The sequence below is a fragment of the Cervus canadensis genome, chromosome 29 (assembly GCF_019320065.1).
Source record: "Cervus canadensis isolate Bull #8, Minnesota chromosome 29, ASM1932006v1, whole genome shotgun sequence".
In the NCBI taxonomy this organism is placed as follows: Eukaryota; Metazoa; Chordata; class Mammalia; order Artiodactyla; family Cervidae; genus Cervus; species Cervus canadensis.
Genome location: NC_057414.1, coordinates 45,035,817 through 45,056,718, shown reverse-complemented (window position 1 = coordinate 45,056,718; position 20,902 = coordinate 45,035,817). Strand labels below are relative to the sequence as shown.

General features: G+C 49.3%; 1 pseudogene; it reads left to right on the top strand.

Annotated features, from left to right (window-relative positions):
• The first annotated feature begins 5,658 nt into the window (after positions 1–5,658).
• On the top strand, positions 5,659–7,121 carry LOC122430761 (annotated as a pseudogene).
• The last annotated feature ends 13,781 nt before the right edge of the window (positions 7,122–20,902 follow it).

Here is a 20,902-nt window from a genome sequence, read left to right as displayed (position 1 = left end):
GGGAGTGAACCAGACCAGAGGGTGTCAGCCTTGGGGTAAATCTTAGGATCTAGAAAAGAGCAGCCAAGGGCAGGGCCCGGGGGACACGGACACTGGAGAACAGTGACCCCAAACAGGAGAAGAAGCAGGGGCCGTCTGCGGGCCGCGGAGGTGCTGGGGCTCCAGGGAGGCCTGCTGACGCGGGAGTCCACGGGGAGCTGGGCTTTCCCAGACTCCACGCGTGGAGAGACGCGATCGTGCAGAAAGGCCTAAAGAACGTACAAAACAAACAAGAGAACAAACTCGTGGAGCTTACAAATGAGTTTTGCGTTTGCCAAAGTCGTAAGATACAAGGTCAACACAGCAAAAACCAATCATTACAGCTACAGACAGGAACAAACAACCAGAAACCAAAGCTCAGAGCACAGTATAGTCACAAACTCTCCAAAAAGAGAAAACACGTACGTCTAACGGCAACAACAACAGTGCGGCTCTGCATGCTGAAGACTACAAGATGCTAAGGAGCAAAATCAAAAGACAATCACAGAGATGGAGAGACATACCAGGTTCATGGACTGGGAAACTCAACATAGTTAAGGTGTCGATTCTCCCAAATTCTAAAGAAATTCTTATCAGAATGCTAGCAGGATTCTTCTTCTCAGCTGCTTCTAAAAGGTATATAGAGAGATAAAGGAACTACAATAGTCGAAGCAATTTTTAAAAACAATGTAATTAGAAGAACAATATATGACTTGAAGACTTGCTATATAGCTACAAGTCTATAGCTTGTAGAAAGAGGAGAGTGAAAAAGTTGACTTAAATCTCAGCTAAGATCATGGTATCTGGTCCCATCACCTTATGGCAAATAGGTGGGGATACAATGGAGACCGTGAGAGACTTTATTTTTGGGGCTCCAAAATTGCTGCAGATGGTGATTGCAGTCATGAGATTAAAAGACACTTACTCCTTGGAAGGAAAGTTATGACCCACCTAGACAGCATATTAAAAAGCAGAAACATTACTTTGCCAACAAAGGTCTGTCTAGTCAAGGCTATAATTTTTCCAGTGGTCATGTATGGATGTGAGAGTTGGACTATATAGAAAGCTGAGCACCAAAGAATTGATGCTTTTGAACCGTGGTGTTGGAGAAGACTCTTGAGAGTCCCTTGGACTGCAAGGAGATCAAACCAGTGAATCCTAAAGGAAATCAGTCCTGAATATTGATTGGAAGGACTGATGCTGAAGCTGAAACTCCAATACTTTGGCCACCTGATGCGAAGAACTGACTCATTGGAAAAGACCCTGATGCTGGGAAAGATTGATGGCAGGAGGAGAAGGGGATGACAGAGGATGAGATGGTTGGATGGCAATACCGAAGCGATGGACATGAGTTTCAGTAAACTCCGGGAGTTGATGATGGACAGGGAGGCCTGGCGCGCTGCAGTCCATGGGGTTGCAAAGCGTCGAGCCGGACATGACTGAGCGACTGAACTGAACTGAACAAGCAAGTTAGGGGCTTCCTAGGCTGCACTGGCTTCCTGCCAATGCAGGAGACGCAAGAGACATGGGTGTGATCCCTGGGTCACGAAGATCCCCTGGAGAAGAACATGGGAACCCACTCCAGTATTCCTGCCTGGAGAATCCCATGGTCGGAGGAGCCTGGCGGGCTGCAGTCCACGGGGTCGCAAAGAGTCGGACACGACTGAGCGACTGACACCAGCACCTACTCGCGAGGCTCACTGTGACGTACGTGGGAGACCGCGTGTTTTGTGAACGCTGTATCAGCAGAATCTTGCTGTAGCAGAATGAATTTTGAGCCAACTCTGAGAGGCAGGAGGGGTCAGAGGAGTCTGCTGTGCCGCCAGGAGTCAGACACAGCTTAGCGAGAACAGCAACAACGCCACATCAGCAGAATCGCTTCTAGTCCAGACGGGAGGGAAGGGAGACACAGGACGCGAAAGAGGCTGTCGCACTGCAAAGTCTACAGGCAGGAAATGGGCTGATAGAGATACCGGCGCCAAACGTACCGCTCCTCAGAAAACTCGGACTCCCCAGGGGGCTTCCGTGGTGACTCAGTGGTGAGAAAAAAATCCACCTGCCGATGCAGAAGACAGGGGTTCGATCCTGCTCCACCCGACAGGCCACAAGGCAACTAAGCTCATGCCCACGGCTACTGAGTCTGTGCTCTGGAGCCCCGGAACCCCACCGACTGAGCCCATACCGCAACCACTGAAGCTCGCGCACCCTAGAACTTGAGCTCTGCAACAGGGGGAGCCGCCACAATGGGACGCCTGCGCTCTGCAACGGAGAGCAGCCTCCGCTCAGCACAACCAGGGAAAAGCCCAAACAGCACCAAGACCCAGCACGGCCTAAATAAACTTAAAAATTATTATTAAAGAAGCCCCTGCCTCCCCAGGAACGCCCTCAGTCCTCAGGCTGCAGAGCCTGCCTCCTGTGGACCAGGCTGCGTGAGGAGCGAGGAGGCCCGAGGGGGCGGCTGACCTGGCCGGCACTCGGACCTCACGGGCGTCCTTGGCATCGATCTTGATTCCGTGATTTAAACTAACAAAAGCTGTCTGTGTCCTGTCGGTTGCCTCGCTTTCCAGACTCTCCGAGGGCGACGAGCTCCCAGAGGCAGGAGCTGATGGGTCCTGGCCCCCTAGACGCTGCACCTCTGTGTGCGCTCCCGGGAGTGGCGGCGTCGTGGGGAGGACCCGCGGGGGGAGCCCCAGGGCAGAGAGGAGGGCAGGGAGGGCGCCGGGCGCCCTAGCATGGGGCACCATGGTGAGACGGCGTCGTGGGGAGGGGTGTTTGTTGAGGGAGCTTGTGAGGCGAGCAGAAGTAACGCAGCTTAGATTAGGAGTAGGCCTTCCTACTTGGTAAGATTATCAGGCCACCTGGATACAACCAATTAGCTTTCGCTTAACAGTGACCGCTGTTTGCCAATTAGGAAATTAGGAACGGGGTGGAAACCCCCAGGAAAGTCCCGCCAGCGCGAAAGTTTTGACCAATGAAATTGCTTTGCAAACTTGTAACCAATCCACTTAAACCAACGGCGTGTGCTCACCCTATAAATTTGTGTAACAGCTTGGGCTCGGGGCTCTCTGACCTGCACCACTGCGTTGGTTGCGGCAGAGAGCCTTGGCTCCAGTCAGTAATAAACTTCCCCTTTTTGCCAGTTGCATTGTCTTGGAAGCCTTCTCTCTTCCCGCTCGGGGATTCGGACATCGAGCATAACATCTGGGGGCTCATCTGGGATCCCTTGACCGGGGGAAGAGAACACTTCCAGGACAGAGGGGAAGGATAGATAATAGCACCGGTGCTTAGGAAAACTCAGGGGGCCCGAAAACCCAGCGCTGTGTTGTCAGCTGTCCGTGTGTTTGTCTTTGGCTCTCCATGTTTGTGTGTGTGCCGGCATTGTCTCTGGTCTCGTTCCTACTCTTTTCAGGAGTTTCAGTGAACAGGCAAATGGTTGTGGGGGCAATTGATGAGTCCCGGCCAGGGCTACACTCTGGCGGACTCTGAAGGCCCTACAATAAGTGAGCCTCAGTGACTAGAGCCCGACCAGGTGAAACTCTCCTTTCACTACGATTGTCAGCAGCTGTTGCAGGAGCGAATTCTGGCAGAAGCGCAGAAACGGGTCCTGGGGGCCGACGGGAGGCCAACCGCCCAGCCTCATCTCGTGGACGAGGGGTCTCCTCTGTTGCGGCCTAACTGGGATTTTGAGTGAGCGGAAGGTAGGGAGCGTCTCCGAGTGTACCGCCAGACTCTGATGACTGGCCTGCGGGCCGCAACAAGGAAACAGACAAATTTGGCAAAGGTAAATTTAGTCAGGCAAGAGCCCACTGAGAGCCCGGCAGCCTTCCTAGAGAGGCTGATGGAAGCTTTCAGGCAATATACACCTGTGGACCCCCAGGCTGAGGAGTCACGCGCTGCAGTCCTGTTAGCGTTTGTAAATCAGGAGGAAATTACAAAAGATAGAGGGATTGGGAGAACAGACAATACATAGAGCAAGGGAAAACCGGAAGAACCAGAGGGAGCTAGCCCAGATTCTTTTTGCGGGGATAAAAGCCGGAACAGAATTGAGGGAACCTCGAGACCCCCGGACGAGGAAAAAGAGAAACCAAAAAGGCAGGCCCTAAAGAAAGATCAGTGCGCCTACTGCAGAGAACAGGGGCACTGGAAAAACGAGTGCCCTAAGAGGGACCCGAGGAGAGGAACGACCCAGAGAGAGAGAATCTCCCCTAGAACTCGAGTTCTATATGCGGGGGAAGACAGTGACTGGGGGAGTCAAGACTCGGTACCCCTCCCCGAGTCCTGGGTAACCATACATGTGGAGGGGAAACCCGTTGGCTTCATGGTAGATACTGGTGCCCAACACTGTTTTAAATCAAAAACTGGGACCAATGTCTAAGAAAAACCAGCTTGGTGCAAGGAGCCACGGGGACAAAAAGATATTGGACCACAGAACGAAAAGTAGATTTGGGGACCCACCAGGAGTCCCATTCGTTTTTGGTGATACCAGAATGCCCAGCCCCTCTACTTGGAAGAGACTTGTTGACTAAAGTTAATGCTCAGATTCATTTTGGCCGATGGCATTCCCTGGGGATATGTTGGATAATTGCAGTCATGAGGAACTGGAAAATTCTGCTGAAGATTACATGTTAGATCTGAGGTGTGGGGACCCTGAAAATCTGGAATGTTTCCCTATTAGCCTGTCAAATGTAGGCTTTGTACCTCTCTGTGGTGGAGAACAGACCCAGAAAGTTCTTGCTCTTTTGCACCTGAGGACTCACTCACAGCTGTGGTGCGTTACCTTGCTGATCAGTGGTGGGCTATTGATGATACTGTGAAAACATCTGTCCCTTCTAGAGAGGGGCGTAAGCAGGTGAGAACTCTTGGGGAGAGAGTTAAAGCAGGAAATGGAGAGAAATGAGATCCCATTCCTGTGTCATAGCAGTACTGATTATGCTAAGATTCTGTGGAAGAAAGGAGAGGCCATTGGGTTTTATTCAGTTAAGCCTACAGAGCTGGGAGAATGACAATCATGGGCGGACTTGGACAGCTGATACATGTCTTATCCCTAGCATTAAGGGATGAACAAATACCCGTTGGCCTGGGCTGAAACGGCAGGGATGGGACTGGCCAAACGGACATCCAGTCGTCATCAAGCTAAAGGCCTAGGCAACTCCTGTGAGGGTGAGATAGTACCCCATGAGCCAGGAAGCTCGGTGGAGGATCACTCCCCACATTCGACATCTCATGAATGCCGGAATTCTCAAGCGGTGTCAATGCCCTTGGAACACCCCCTTACTGCCGGTAAAGAAGCCAGGGGGGACAGATTACCTGCGAGAAGTCAACAAACAGTGACATCTAACCCGTATACCCTCCTGAGCAGTTTGCTGCCTGAGTACACTTGGTACACTGTGTTGGACTTGAAAGGTGCCTTTTTCAGCCTAGCCCCGGCGGCCCAGAGCCAGGAGATATTTGCCTTTGAGTGGACCAAGGGGGAAGGCCAACCAGTAATCCCACAGAGGTTCAAGAGGCTCTGAGTGAGGACCTCTACAAATATTGGACTTGCCACCCAGAGGTCCTTCTGCTACACAATTAATAGCCCGGCAAGAGGTCACCTGTTTGGGGTATAAGATCAGGCAGGGGCAAAGGTGGCTAACCCAGACCATGAAGGCCCAAGACCCCCCGCCAGGTGAGAGAGTTTCTGGGGACTGTTGGATATTGCAGACTGTGGATCATGGGGTCTGCTGAGAAGGCCCGGCCCTTGTATGAGGGAAGTAAGGAGACCCCAAACTGGACTTGGACTGAGCCACCAGACACTCAGACGGGCCCTACTAGAAGCCCCAGCCCTTGCCCTGCTTAACCCAAATAAGCCATTCCAGCTGTTTGTAGCTCCATGATGGTTCACCGATGGGAGCAGCTGTGTAAAAGATGGGCAAAGGAAAGCGGGAGCCGCCGCAGAAGAAGAGTACAGTTGTGAATATGGCTCCGCGAAGTTTTATGCACTGTGTGGCTTTGGTGGGGTCTTAAGTTGTGGTCTGATACACACTGCTGTTGTTCCTCTGGATTTGGTGAAATGCCGTATGCAGGCGGACCCACAGAAGTACAAGGGCATTCTTAATGGATTTTCAGTTACACTCAAAGAGGATGGTTTCCGTGGTTTGGCCAAAGGATGGGCCCCGACCCTCATTGGCTACTCCCTGCAGGGGCTCTGCAAGTTTGGCTTTTATGAAGTACATGCTTGGCGAGGAGAATGCCTATCTGTGGCGCACATCACTGTATTTGGCTGCCTCTGCCAATGCTGAATTCTTTGACATTGCTGGCTCCTATGGAAGCTGCTAAGGTTTGAATTCAAACCCAACCAGGTTATGCTAACACTCTGAGGGATGCAGCTCCCAAAATGTATAAGAAAGAAGGCTTAAAGGCGTTCTATGAGGGGGTTGCTCCTCTTTGGATGAGACAGATACCATACACCATGATGAAGTTTGCCTGCTTTGAACGTACTATTGCCGATTCTGTGGTGTCTGTGTTGAATAAAGAGAAGGGTAGCAGTGCCTCTCAGGTCCTCAAGAGACTTGGATTTAGAGGTGTATGGAAGGACTCTTTGCCCGCATCATCATGATCGGCACTCTGACTGCACTACAGTGGTTTATCTATGATTCTGTCTACTTCAGGCTCCCTCGCCCTCCTCCCCCTGAGATGCCAGAGTCTCTGAAGAAGAAGCTTGGGTACACTCAGTAGATAAATGAAAGCAAATATGGACTGAATCTGCGTGTTGATTAGTGTTTGAGGAAAATGCAACTGGACGAGAGATAATCCAGGCTTGCAAAGTGTGCCAGCTGATGAGGACAGGGAAAAAGCAGCACACGGGAATGAGGTACCGAGGGGAAGAGCCAGGGCAACACTGGGAGATAGATTTCACCGAGGTAAGGCCAGGCAAGTACAGGTATCGCTATCTGTTGGTTCTGGTAGATACCTTCTCAGGGTGGGTGGAAGCCTTCCCCGCTAAGGGAGAGACAGCAATAGTGGTTGCTAAAAAGATCTTAGAGGAGATAGTGCCTAGGTACGGGCTGCCAGTGACTATGGGCTCTGATAACGGACCTGCCTTTGTGAGCCAGATTGTACAAGGGCTGGCCTAAGCTCTGGGGACGAAATGGATATAATCCCCAGAGCTCAGGACAGGTTGAGAGAAAAAGAAACTTTGACAAATTTGGCAATAGAGACTGGCGGGGACTGGGTGACCCTCCTTCCCTTCGCACTCTTTCGGGCGCGTAACACCCCTCTGTATGGAAGACCCCCTCCTGTGTGTATTAGAACCTCGATGGAAAGGCCCTTACGTTGTTCTCCTTACCACTCCTACTGCTGTCAAGGTCGACGGGATTGGACCCTGGGTTCACTGCAATCACGTGCGGCAAGCCACACCGGAAGAACAGGAAAAAGCGCGAGCAGAATGGAAGGCGAGTCCTCACCCATCAAATCCTTTGAAACTGAAACTCGTCCGCCGGGAGGTCTCCTAATTCTCCTGCTGATCGACAGGCAGGCTCATGAGCTGCTCAATGAGACCTCAGGAATCCACCCTCCGAACACCTAGTGGCCAGACCTTTACTTTGACCTAAGGGAAATAACCACAATTCGGGCCATGGGGAGCCGTGGGGACCGGGAGAAAACTCGGCCAAGAGGGGTTCTTCACGTGCCTGGGCAAATCTGTGGTGGCATGGAAAGCTATTATTGCAGGAGCTGGAGCTGTGTAACTTCTTGTGATGGGCCCTGGGAATGGGACGTAGGAAACAGATTTGGTAGCCCCGAGTGTGGCTCAATCCCCAGGGCCAAGTACCTCAGATACAGGTGCAATTTAGCCAAGCTTCACTACCACTGCAAGGCCAAGGGCTTTCCTCCCTACGAGCCGCTGTAGATGCAATCAGTCACTTAGAGAAGTCTTTGACTTCCTTGTCTGAGGTGGTCTTGCAGAATAAGAGAAGATTAGACTTGATTTTTCTTCAACAGGGTAGGGTCTGCGAGGTTCTGGGAAAAGAATGTTGTTTCTATGCAGACCATACAAGAGTGGTAAGAGAATCTATGGCAAAAGCGAGAGAGGGACTGGCACAATGAAAGAGAGAATGGGAAGCCCAGCAGAGATGGTTTGAGTCTTGGTTTCAACACTCCCCCTGGCTGACTACCTTAATTTCCACCCTCCTGGGTCCACTTATAGTGTCAGTAGCCCAAGATGGAAAAGAGGAAGATTCCTCTACTTGAATAACAGACAGGGGGGAATGTGAGGCGAGCAGAAGTAACGCAGCTTAGATTAGGAGTAGGCCTTCCTACTTGGTAAGATTATCAGGCCACCTGGATACAACCAATTAGCTTTCGCTTAATACTGACTGCTGTGCCAATTAGGAACGGGGTGGAAACCCCCAGGAAAGTCCCGCCAGCGCGAAAGTTTTGACCAACGAAATTGCTTTGCAAACTTGTAACCAATCCACTTAAACCAACGGCGTGTGCTCACCCTATAGATTTGTGTAACAGCTTGGGCTCGGGGCTCTCTGACCTGCACCACTGCGTTGGTTGCGGCAGAGAGCCCTGGCTCCAGTCAGTAATAAACTTCCCGTTTTTGCCAGTTGCATTGTCTTGGAAGCCTTCTCTCTTCCCGCTCGGGGATTCAGACATCGGGCATAACAGAGCTCACGGCACATTTTCGGCCCCAAAACGGAGTCAGAAAGGGGAGAAGATAAGAAACGGCCCTGGGGAGATGCCCTAGGGCAGCGCCAACTCGTTGGGGCCAAGGGGCCCATGGCTCCAGGGGACGGGCCCAGGGTTTAGGGGCCCCACTGTCTGCTCTGCCGGGACTTGACACCCATTGACAGTGGAGATGACACAGGCAAGAGGGAGAGGGTGCGGGTGGGTGTCTTCAGAAGGTGGGGTGTCCACGAGGACTGCCAGTCAAGCCAGAGCCCAGGCGGTGCACCAAGGGCTGGGGGCCCGCGGGGCCGACTCCCTGAGGATGGAGAAGGGGCCCAGTCCCAGCAGGCAGCGAGGTCTGTCCTCCACACCCGCAGAACCAGTCCTCCTCCGTCCAGCCAGCCAGCTCCCATACACTGGGAGATGAGGGCCTCAGAAGTGGGCTTCAGGGAGGAGGAGCCAGCTCAGGGGGGCCCCGAGAAGAGAGGTTTCACCAAACGGGGAGAAACCCAAGGTCTGGGCTCAGAGCCTCAGATCTTGCACTGGCAGCACACAGAGACACAACAGCTGGGGCCGCAGCCCCCCCTGGGGCCCCCACACGAGCTGCAGCCCCCCCTTGGGGCCCCCACACGAGCCACAGCCCCCTTGGCCGCAGCCGGAGCAGGAGCAGATGGGCACACAATGGCAGACGGGCACACAGGAGCAGACGGGCACGCAGCAGCTGGAGCCGCAGCCTCCGGAACAGCCAGAGCAGCCCGTGGTTCTGGTGGGTGGAGGGTGCAGCAGGTCAGAGGAGCAGGTGGAGAGAGAGAAGGTGCTCAGCGTGGGGCCTCCGGGGCCAGGAGCCTCTACATACCTGCAGGGTCAGGTGTGATGCTGGGCACATGCTCACTTCCTGATTTCTGTTTATGTTTCTTCCCTCAGGAAAATTGTGATTTAAAAATAACAGAAGTGTCGCTTTCCACCTGGAAGCCATTTCCTCCTCGCACACCGTTGTCCTCTGTAAACCGTCAAGGTCCAGCTCCCATGGGCTCTGGGGACCCTTGGGGAACAGGACAAGCTTCCAGTCTTTCTGCTCACTGCACGTCCCACCCCAGGCTTCTATCACTATTGGAAAGAACACTCACCCTACAATAATTTTCAACGATTTCTTAGTTTTATGGAGTTGCTAATAAAGCTCAGGGTCTCCCGGCTCGTGACCCAAGCTCAGCACACCCACAGCCAGGCTCTCCGCAGGCATGGGAGCAAAACGCTCAGCGCGGTGTCCAGGGTTCCGGAAAGCCCAGCGCCCCTCAGGCTTCCGGGCCACCAGGCGGCCCACCTTGAGACCCCGAGAGACTACCCGCCTCCTCCCCTCTGGGGTCCTGTCTCTCCATGTCCTCTGCCAGGGCCCTGTTCGTGGCCCCTCTGCGAGGGTTCGGGGTCACTGGGTCCCCGTGTTCTCCCCTCTGCCGGCCCCGCTCTCTGCACACAGCAGGTCATCAACCCTGCGCCCTAAAGCCCGAGCGCTGCAGGGATTTCTCTCAGCTCTCCTTTTTTGTTTTAGGCTTTTTTTTTGTTTTTTGCTATTTGTTTTAATTGTAGGAAAACACATAACGGAAACCATGCCACCTGAGCCATGTTAAGGGCACAGTTCAGCGGCATTAAGCACAGTCACACTGCTCTTCGACCGTCAGCACCATCTCATCAAACCGAAGCTCTGTCCCCATTAAACACTCACTCCTCAGCCCCGCCCCGCAGCCCCTGGCCCGCCGTCCGGCTGTCTGCGTCTACGAACTAGAGCTCTAGGGGCCTTGTGTGAGCGGACTCAGACAGGCTTCGTCCCTTAGTGACTGGACTATTCCACTAGCATGATGCCCGCGAGGTTCATCCACATCACAGCCTGTCAGACTTGCCTTCCTGCTCAAGGCTGAGTAACACTCCACTGTGAGCATGGACCACAGTGTGTGCATCCCTGCATCCGTTGATGGACCTCTGGGTTGCTCCCACACTTCAGCTGCTGTAAATGATGCTGCTCTGAACGTGGGCGTGCAAATACCTGTTTGAGTTCCCGCTTTCCATCGTTTTGAGGACACACTCAGAAGTTGAATACCTGGGTCATATTTTTGTTCTATTTGAGGAAGCTCAGATAGAGGTTCTTTCTGTTCCCTCTAATACTTTCTAATTCATTCTACCCTAATACATTCTTTCTGAGGGGCCTCCACGCTGTTTGCCTCAGCAGTTTACATTCCCACCAGGAGAGCTCGTTTCCGATTTCTCCACATCTCGACCAGCACCTGTCATTTCCTGCTTCCCTGACAGTGGCACCCCATCGGGGATGAGGGGGTGTGAGCTTTCTTAATTAAGGGCTGTGGATACTCAGGGGGCTCCCTCCTGACCCCCAGCTGTTTCTGGGGTACCTGGGGAGCCATCACACATCTCCCAAGGGATCTTTCTCAGATTCTCTTCCCCACCGCATAGGAGGGGTGCTGCTCCCACACACTCAGAGATCCCTGGGGAAGAGTTGGCAGGTGGTTGCAGACCACAGGTCTGGGGCATCTTGGGATTCTAGTCTGCTGGTCTCTTCTTGTCCATATTCAAGGCGTCCAGTGTTACGTCAACACAAGAGGTGGGAAAGAAACAGGCCCAGAGCCAAGGGACACTGTGTGAAATTCCAGAATAATGGGGTCCAGGAAAAGATCCTGAAAGCTTTCAGGGAGAGAAATCAACAGACAGAAAGGTGTCTAAATCCTCCGTGGCTGCAGGAAAAGCACCGTCATCTCTGTTTGGAAGGAAGCTGCTAGCCTGGACTCAGAGGTCTAGCCAAGACCGACCAGACTCGAAATAAGAATCAGAATCTTTTTTCAGAAATGCCGATTTCCAAAAGGTGTGACCTCACTGCTTTCTTTCTCAAGAAATTACTGGTGAATGTGTCCCACCGAGACAAGGAGACAAACCAGGAAAGAAAGGCAGGGTTCACTGCAGAACCGTCGGCGGGCGGGAGCACAGGACAGCCCAGGAGGACAGGGCCCCGGGACGGAAGGGAGCCCGGAGGACAGAGGGCCCCGGGACGGCAGGGAGCCAGGAGCCGGGACACGGACCCCAGGCGTCACCTTCAAGGTGAAAACAGCTGCAATTAGAGAATGTGCATAAAGCCAGACCCTTCTGCAAGGAGATTTACACCTGAGCTGCAGAAGGCAGGGATGAATTAGTGAACAGAGATTGCTGGGAAAATGGCCCAGAAGTTTATGTGCTCAGCAGAGGGGCTTAAAGAAAGTAAAACCCTCATCTTTCATTGTTGAAATCCCACAGGACACCCACTCAATGAAAAAACAAACAATAATGTTTGGGGTTTTTTTAAGACTGAGGTTAATAGAAGAAACCAGCTGGAACAATTGACAGCGCTGTGGCAACAATGCTGATCTGCGTGACGTCTTGACTATGTGTGTGTGACTTAGAGAAAAATAAGCCTGAAAGGATGGAAGGGAGAGAGGGAGGGAGGCTGCATTGGGCCCACCAGATGTGAAGACACCATACAAGCCACAGTAACAAGGGCAGGGATGGCTCACGGTTGGACAGACATTCAGGTAGAACAGAAGGAAAGCTCAGGGTTTTGAATAAAATAAACACAGAGGTTCCTGATGGGAGGACAGACCCAGAACAAGCAGCTCCAGTCACCACACAGGGATTTGTGTAAAGGGATCAGTGAACAACAGCAAAAGTGCAAAAGTGTGACACAGTCATAAACCTTTTAGTGTCTGTTATTAGTATAAGGCAAACAGAATACTCCTGGGAATGCAGCATAATCAACACAAGGAAGTGAGCACGTGCCCGGGTCACACCTGCCCCGGCAGGTATGTAGAGGCTCCTGGCCCCGGAGGCCCCATGCTGAGCACCTTCTCTCTCTCCACCTGCTCCTCTGACCTGCTGCACCCTCCACCCACCAGAACCATGGGCTGCTCTGGCTGTTCCGGAGGCTGCGGCTCCAGCTGCTGTGTGCCCGTGTGCTGCTGTGTGCCAGCCTGCTCCTGCTCCGGCTGTGGCAAAGGGGGCTGTGGCTCCTGTGGCTGCTCCCAGTCCAGCTGCTGTGTCCCCGTTTGCTGCCAGTGCAAGATCTGAGGCTCTGACTGAAGACTTCAGGTGGCTCCTAAGGATGGGGGCTTCCCATCGAGTGCCTGTAGACGTGTCCTGGACCATCCCCAAGCAGTTCCTGTCCAGGTGATGGACAGCTAGAATCTCCTGGCTCCAGACTCCTCCCCAGTACCTGAGAGAAAGGCATGGAACTCGCCCACACACATTCCCTGAAAAGGGGTCCCATGCCCCAGACACTTTTGCACCTTCTACCCACACACCATAATGCCTGAGCCAGACTCGCCCTGAAAATGGTTCACAGGTCAGGGAGGTGGGCGAAATTTCCATTTCTAATCATTCCATGCGAGGCACCAAACCTTTGCCTTCCTCTGTCTGCCAAGAGCTTTATCATTCCTATAAGCGTGTCTCCTGTAACCCACCTGATTAAAACAAGTGCATTAAGACCCACAATGGGTCTGGGTGCACCAATAAATAAAACCTCCACCCACAGACCTTGGTCTCACTGTGGTTTTCCTTCCAGCCTGTCTTGTTAGCAAAATCGACCGTGTTTCCCTCTCCTGCTGCCTAATCGATCATGGCTCCCCAGGTCCTTCACTGCTGACACCCCAGTGCCGGGATCAGCAGTCATTCCACAGACGTTAGGAAAATTAATGAATGGCGGAATCACTAAGTGCATGTGTGAGTGAGCGAAGAATTGATGGAGAGTGAATAGAGGCTCTTATTAGCAGAGGCAGGGTACCCGCTGAGTGAACGGGATTCAGGATTCAGGCTGTCCTTGCTGGCATCAGGGGTGCAGCTCCTTCCCCAGAGAGCATGTGCTTGGAGCAGGAGGAGACATTTGCCCTCAACGCCCAGGGAAGGGTCTATGGGGTGGACTGTGTGTCCACCCAGGCCCCAGAGCAGGGGTCAAGCCTGGAGAGAAGGGGGTGACTAAAACGAGCTGTGCTCCTGAGAAGCTGCAAAGATACAGATTGTCCTGTTTCGGAGACCAGCGCTGGCCTGGCTCAGCATGGAGCGAGGCGCTGTCTCCCCACTGCTGGGCTCAGGGTCAGTGAGAACCAGCCACGCTCAGATCTCAGCAGGGGCGGGGCTGGGGGAGGGACAGAGGGGACCCGATGAAGGTCACCTGCCGGAAACCCCCAGCTGACCTCACACCTGCTGGGAGAGCTCGGACACCTCCCAGAAGATCAGGGACACGTGAAGGGCACCCACACATCCCACCTCTGTCTGCTCAGCATCACTCTGAGTGAGTCCTAGCCAGGGTAAGAAGCCAGAACGGGAGGCAACAGCCACGGGCTTCCCTGGTGGCTCAGTGGGAGAGGATCCACCTGTCAATGCAGGAGACACAGGTTCGATCCCTGGTCTGGGAAGATCCCACACGCCTCGGAGCAACTAAGCCCGTGCACCACAAGTCCTGAGCCCGCCTGCTGCAACTACTGAAGCCCACGCGCCCAGAGCCTGTGCTCTGCAACAAGAGAGGCCACTGCGATGAGAAGCCCACGCACTGCAACTCCCCGCCCGCAGCAGAAGACCCGACACTGCCAAAAATAAAACAAACAGTAAAACTGTAAGAATAAACAATGAGAGAAATAACAGTCATCCACGCTGGGAAGGAAAAGGTAAAACTGCCTCTATTCATAGAAGACAGTATCTTGTGCATGGAAAATCCTAAGGACTACACACACACACACACACACAATTATTAGAGCTAAGAAAGGAATTCAGCAAGCTGGAGGATACAACATCAAATATACAAAAATCAACTGTATTTCTATATACCAGCAATGAGCCATCAAAATTTAAATTAAGAAGACAATATCATGGAAAATAACAAAATAACTTAATAAACTTCACAACTGAGGTACAAAACTGCAAAACGCCATTGAAAGAAGTTAAAGAAGGCCAAAATAAATGGAAAGATATCCAATGGTCATGTATCAGGAGACATAATATTGTTAAAATGACAGCATTCCAAAACTCTGCAGATTTAACATAATCCCTTTCAAAATCCCAAGCTGCTTTTCGCAGAAAGTGACGAGCTGACCCTAAAATTCATATGGAAATTCAAGGATCCACAGATAGTCAAAGCAATCTTGAAGAAGAAAATCTAAGTTGGAGCACTCACGTTTCCCAATTTACAATGTACTACAAACCCACAGCAGGACTTCTCTGGTGGTAGAGTGGATAAGAATCCACCTGCCAACGCAGGAAACACGGCTCTGATCCCTGCGCAGGAAGATCCCACACGCCTCGGAGCAACTAAGTCCGTGCACCACAAGTCCCGAGCCCGCCTGCTGCAACTACTGAAGCCCACGCGCCCAGAGCCTGTGCGTCAACAAGAGAAGCCGCCGCAGAGAAGCCCGAGCACCGCAAGGAGCTGCTGCAACTAGAGAGACCACATGCCGAACAAAGACGCAGCGCAGCGAGAAAACAACAAATAAATCATGCATCGAAAGCTGCAGTAACAAAGCCATATGGAAATGCATAAGGGTAGACATAGGCCAGTGGAACAGAACTGAGTCTGGAGACAAGTCCTTTAAGTTATGGGCAACTGATTTTCAACAAAGGTGCCAAAATCACTCAATGCATAGTGCTGAGACAAGTACTGACCACACACAAAAGAAAACAGTTGGACCTTCATCTCACATCATATGCACAAAAAAAACAGCCTTGAAATGGATCCACGACCTAATCATAAAAGCCAAAACTAGACACTATAAAACTCCTAGAAGAAAAGATAGAGTAAGTCTTTGTGATCTTATATTAGACAGTGAATATTAGATATGACAGCAAAGTGAAAGTGAAAGTCGCTCAGTCGTGTCTGACTCTGCGACCCCATGGACTGCATAGCCCATGGACTTCTCCAGGCCAGAACACTGGAGTGGGTAGCCTTTCCCTTCTCCAGCAGAGCTTCCCGACCCAGGAATCACACTGGGGTCTCCTGCATCACAGGCAGATCCTTCACCAACTGAGCTATGAGGGAAGTTCTTGACAGCAAAAGCATGAGCAAAAAAAAGAAAAATTACATAAATCAGACTGCATCAAAATAAAAAGATTTTGTGCTTCAAAGGACATGAATTAAAAAGTGAAAAGACAATGTACAGAATGGGATAAAGTATTTGCCAATCAGATATTTGACAATTAGCTTATATTCAGAACATAGAAAGAAGTCTTACTCCCCAAAAATGAAGATAAATAACCCAATCAAAAACTTAGTAAAGGATCTGAATAGACGTTTCTCCAAAGAAGATACACAGATGACTAATAAGCATATGAAAAGATGCTCAGCATCATTAGTCATCAAGAAAACACAAATCAAAACCACAGTGAGATATCACCTCATACCCTTTAGGGTGGATATAATCAGAAAGACAAACAGTAACAAGTGTTGGTGAGCACGGGAGAAATTGAATGCCTGTGCATTGCTGACTGAAATAGTAAATGGTGCAACTACTCCAAAAAACAATTTGGTGGTTCACCAAATGTTAAATATAGAATTGCCACATGCTTCAGAAATTCCATTGCTAGGTATATGCCCAAGAGAGTGGAAAACACATGTCACACAAAAATCTGTGCAATAATGCTCATAGTAGCATTATTCATAACGGCCAAAAAATGGAAATATGCAAATGTCCATCAAATGATGAATGGATAAACAAAATGTGGTCCACGCATACAATGGCATATTATTTACTCCTAAACAAGAATGAAGTTCTGACACACGGTACAACAGAAATAAACTTTGAAAGCATCGTGCTAAGTGAAAGGCCACATATTATACAACCACATTCATATGTGATGTCCAGAACAGGTGACTCCACAGAGGCAAAGGGCAGATTTACCATGAGCTGGTTTGAAAGAGGGAGATGGAGACTCTCCATTAAACATACATGGACTTTCCTTCTGAGACGATGAAACTGTCCTGGAATTAAGTGGTAGTGATGGTCGTGTGACTTTGTGAGCCTGTTAAAAAGTCACTGAATTGTACACTCTGAAGGGCAAATCTGACGGTATGTGAGTTGTATCTCAATTTTAAATTTCATGTATTATGACTTTGCTGTCGCTCAGTCGTGTCCAACTCGGCGACCCCATGGACTGCAGCATGTCAGACTGCCCTGTCCTTCACCATCTCTCAGAGTTTGCTCAAACTCGCGGCCATCAAGTCGGTGATGCTATCTAAACATCTCATCCTCTGTATGTGTTTAGATACTTCCCAATTTTAAAGAATCTTACCAAATCACCATGTGATTTCCACTGAATATGTGTATTTTTTAGTCATTGATTTTAGAATCATTTCAAGATAAATGTTAAAAATGATCCCAACTAAATCTAAAGACAGTAATGAAGTATTCAGGAGCACTTGATATTCATTATATCAAAGGTTTTGTGTATCTGGTCAATGAGCATGACGTACTAAAGGAGGTGTATGTGTTAGGGCTTGCTAAGTGTTTTGAAGATGTAAACCATTCTGGTATAGCATGTAGGGAGCTTGGACATGGCCATTCCCAGGCACACAACAAGGAAAAGTGCTGAGCAAACTGAAAATCAACAGCTCTTCTTAGATCCAACAAAGATCTGAGATTACAGGGCACAGTGTGGCCCCGAAAAATTGGAGAGAGGCAGGCAGGCAGATACAGACACCTCGAGAAGCAGAGACATCCACGGGGGCCCATGCCCAGCCCTCAAACTGCTGGAGGCTCAGTGCAGACAAGTCCGTGAGTTAAAACTCCAGGGGGACCGAGTCGGGGGGCCCCCACACTCTGATGAGTTTTACCTCCAGGAACCCCACTAGGTTCTCACAGTGGAGACGAGAAGAACCCCTTCGTGCTTTTGGCACGGGGAGGGGCAAGGGGGCATTTTGAAATCCGCAGAGCACGCGTAACACCATCTGCCCTCTTTCAATGCCGAGTCATAGCTCTCTCTTGGTAAATGCCACATTGCGCTTGAAAACATGTGGGTTATTTTAAAAAATCTTTTGATACTGATCTCTAATATAATTCCACAGTAATAAGAGAGCAGACTCTATATGATTTCAATACCTTTAGACCATGAAATTTCTGCACCTTGTTTTATGTCCCTGGATATGTTCCAGTGTCTCCTAGTTTATAGTCTATGGGAACTTGAATAGAATTTGTATATCATTGTTATGTGAAAATTGTATAAATATTAATTACCTCAAACTGGTACATAATACTTTCTGGGTCTACTATATACTTCTACTTCTCTGTACATTCATTCTATTAATTTCTGAGAGTTTGATATTGAAACTCCAACTAAAAATCTTAATTTTTCTACTTGAAACAAACAATTGTAATATATACTGGAAGCATACATAGCTTTGTTCTGTATTTTCCAAGTCTCTTGTAAATGTGTTATTGCATTTTCATAATTTAAAAAATAAAAAAGAAAGATTAAAAAAAAAGATCTGCCCTCATGATAAATTACTTTACCAAGCCCAGCCTGCGGGGGTTTCATCACTGCTCGTGACCCGGGGGGAGAGAAGCCCCCAGCTCCAGCCCCCCCAGCACTCCTGACCCAGCAAGGGGCGAGGAGGAGCCGAGAACACTGGATAGGTCACCACGCCCAGACACAGACACTGCGCCCCACACACGCACCTAACCTGCACATCTCTGAAGGCCTGCTTGCCGCAGTTCCCATCACCCACGGATACATCGTGTCCAGCTGTGACCAAGAAATCACAGGGCGTCCTCAGAGGCAAGAGCGCCGCTCGAAGGGACAGAGCCAGCGTCAGAGCCTGACTCAGACACAGCAGGGAGGCTGGAATTCTCAGGCGAGGAGACCACTGTGTGTGTGTCACAGGCTCTAAGAAGACACCCAGGAGCTGATGGGTTATGGGAGGGGGTGGCGGGTGGGAATCCCAGGAGAGAATCAAAGAGATGCTAGAAGTCAAAGCAGAGGAAAGAAACGCACCACACCTGGGACGGCTCATCAGGAGGCTGGACGTGAGGACACCACGGCTCTCAGCAGACCTTCCACCCCAAGCGAAGAACCGGCGAGCGTGAAACAAAGACACGACAGAAGGGACTTCCCTGTGGTCCGGTGGCTAAGAATCCACCTTCCCATGCAGGGGGCGTGGGTTCCATCCCTGGTCTGGGAACCAGGCCCGCACGTGACAGCTACTAAGCCCGCAGGCTCGGCAGCCCTCACACTGGAGAGAGGGCCGTGTGCCACATGAAGACCAGCACAGACAAAATAGTAATAATAATTTTCTAAAATAGACTAGAAACTCCCCAAACAGAGAAAGAGGAGCAAGTCTGAAAAAAATGGAACAGAATACCCGAGAACTGTGAGGTCATTACAAAAGAGGTAAAACCAGTGGTAACTAATGTATGCCTGTGGTTAAAATGTGAAAGGGAACGTAGCTAAATTATAAAATTGATGGAATGTTTAGCTTAAGAAAGTTTGGACTATTCCAACTTGAGTTAATGAAACATTAACCATACGTCCCTCTGACGGTGATTGTTAAATTTAGTACATCTATATTTTTGAAGTTATATTTTAAATATATATATCATAAATACAGTATATATTTATAAATATTGAATTAAATTTTATATAATTATCAAATTATATCTATTTTATAAAATATAAATATCAATAGCTATAAATATTATGTTTATTTTCTATATTTATAAGTTGTCCTTATAAAGTTTTAGAATGTAAGATTTTTTAAGCTGTAATGCTAACAAATTGAATATTGATTTCAACACCTAAAGGAATCAAGGACTTCCTGGGTGGCACAGTAGGGAAGAATCTACCTGCCAAAGACAGGACACAGGTTTGATCCCCGGTCCAGGAAGATTCCATATGCCAAAGAGCAAGTAAGCCTGTGCGTCACAGCTGCTGAGGCTGAGCTCTGGAGGCTGGAAGCCACGACTCCAAAAGACCGTGTGCCTAGAGCCGGCTCCACAGCGAGACGCCACTGCGGTGAGAAGCCCGCCCACCGCAAGAGCAAGCAGCCCCGTGCACACTGGAGAAGACTGCTATTTATAAAATATAAATGTCAATAGCTTAAAAAAAATATATATATATATATAAATGTCAATAGCTTAAACATAAGTGCAAATATAATAAACTTATTGTAATAACTATATTATAGTCTATAATTATATAATTATATTATTATAATTATTGTATAATATAATATACAATATTTACCATATATATTATATAATTATAAATTTATATAAATATTATTATTTAATTATATATTTAAATATAATTAAATATATTTAACATGTTTATTATTTATTTATTATATATGTTATATTATGTTATATTTATATTATATATTATAATAGATATTATTAATATTTATTATTTATATATAATTTTATATGTATTATATTTTACCATAATATATCATATATAATATATAGTATTATTATATTATATATTATATAATTATAGTATATTATATATAATATTTGAAGAAGGAAATGGCAACCCACTCCAGTATTCTTGCCTGGAAAATCCCATGGACAGAGGAGTCTGGTAGGTTACGGTCCATGGGGTTGCAAAGAGTTGGACACGACTGAGCGACTTCATATATAATATTATTAAAATTATTTTAATATTAAATATAAATGTTAATATGTTATTATACTTATATTTAATATCTTACATAATATTATATTATATGTTATAATAAATATAATAAAAATAAATATCAATATCGAAATACAAATATCAATAGCCCCTTGCAGACCAGCAACGATGCCCCAGCACAGCCCAAAATAAATAGATAAGTGTGATAAAAAACAAACCAACCCTCAAGCAGCCGAAAACCCACAGGGAGCAAACACGGTCCTCACACGGGTCCTGCCCCAGCGAGGAGGGCTGCCATGGAGCACAGGCCAAGTGAAGCCACTAGGAAATCAGTGAACCACGGCGGGACCACATGGGGGGGCGCCTCCCTGCGAGGCCCCCAAGGCCGTGGGAGACAGCGCTGCGCTGCCCGCCGCAGCCTCACTCACTGTTTTCCCCGCTGAACCACCCGCAGATACTTGTTTGCTTCCAACGCCCACAGCCTCACGCCCTGCTGGGCTCAAGGCCTGAGCTGCAGGGGGGACCAGCGGTCAGCCACGGAGCTGGCACGGAGCGGCCACTGGCCACTTCCGGTCCGTCAGGCCCAGAATCAACA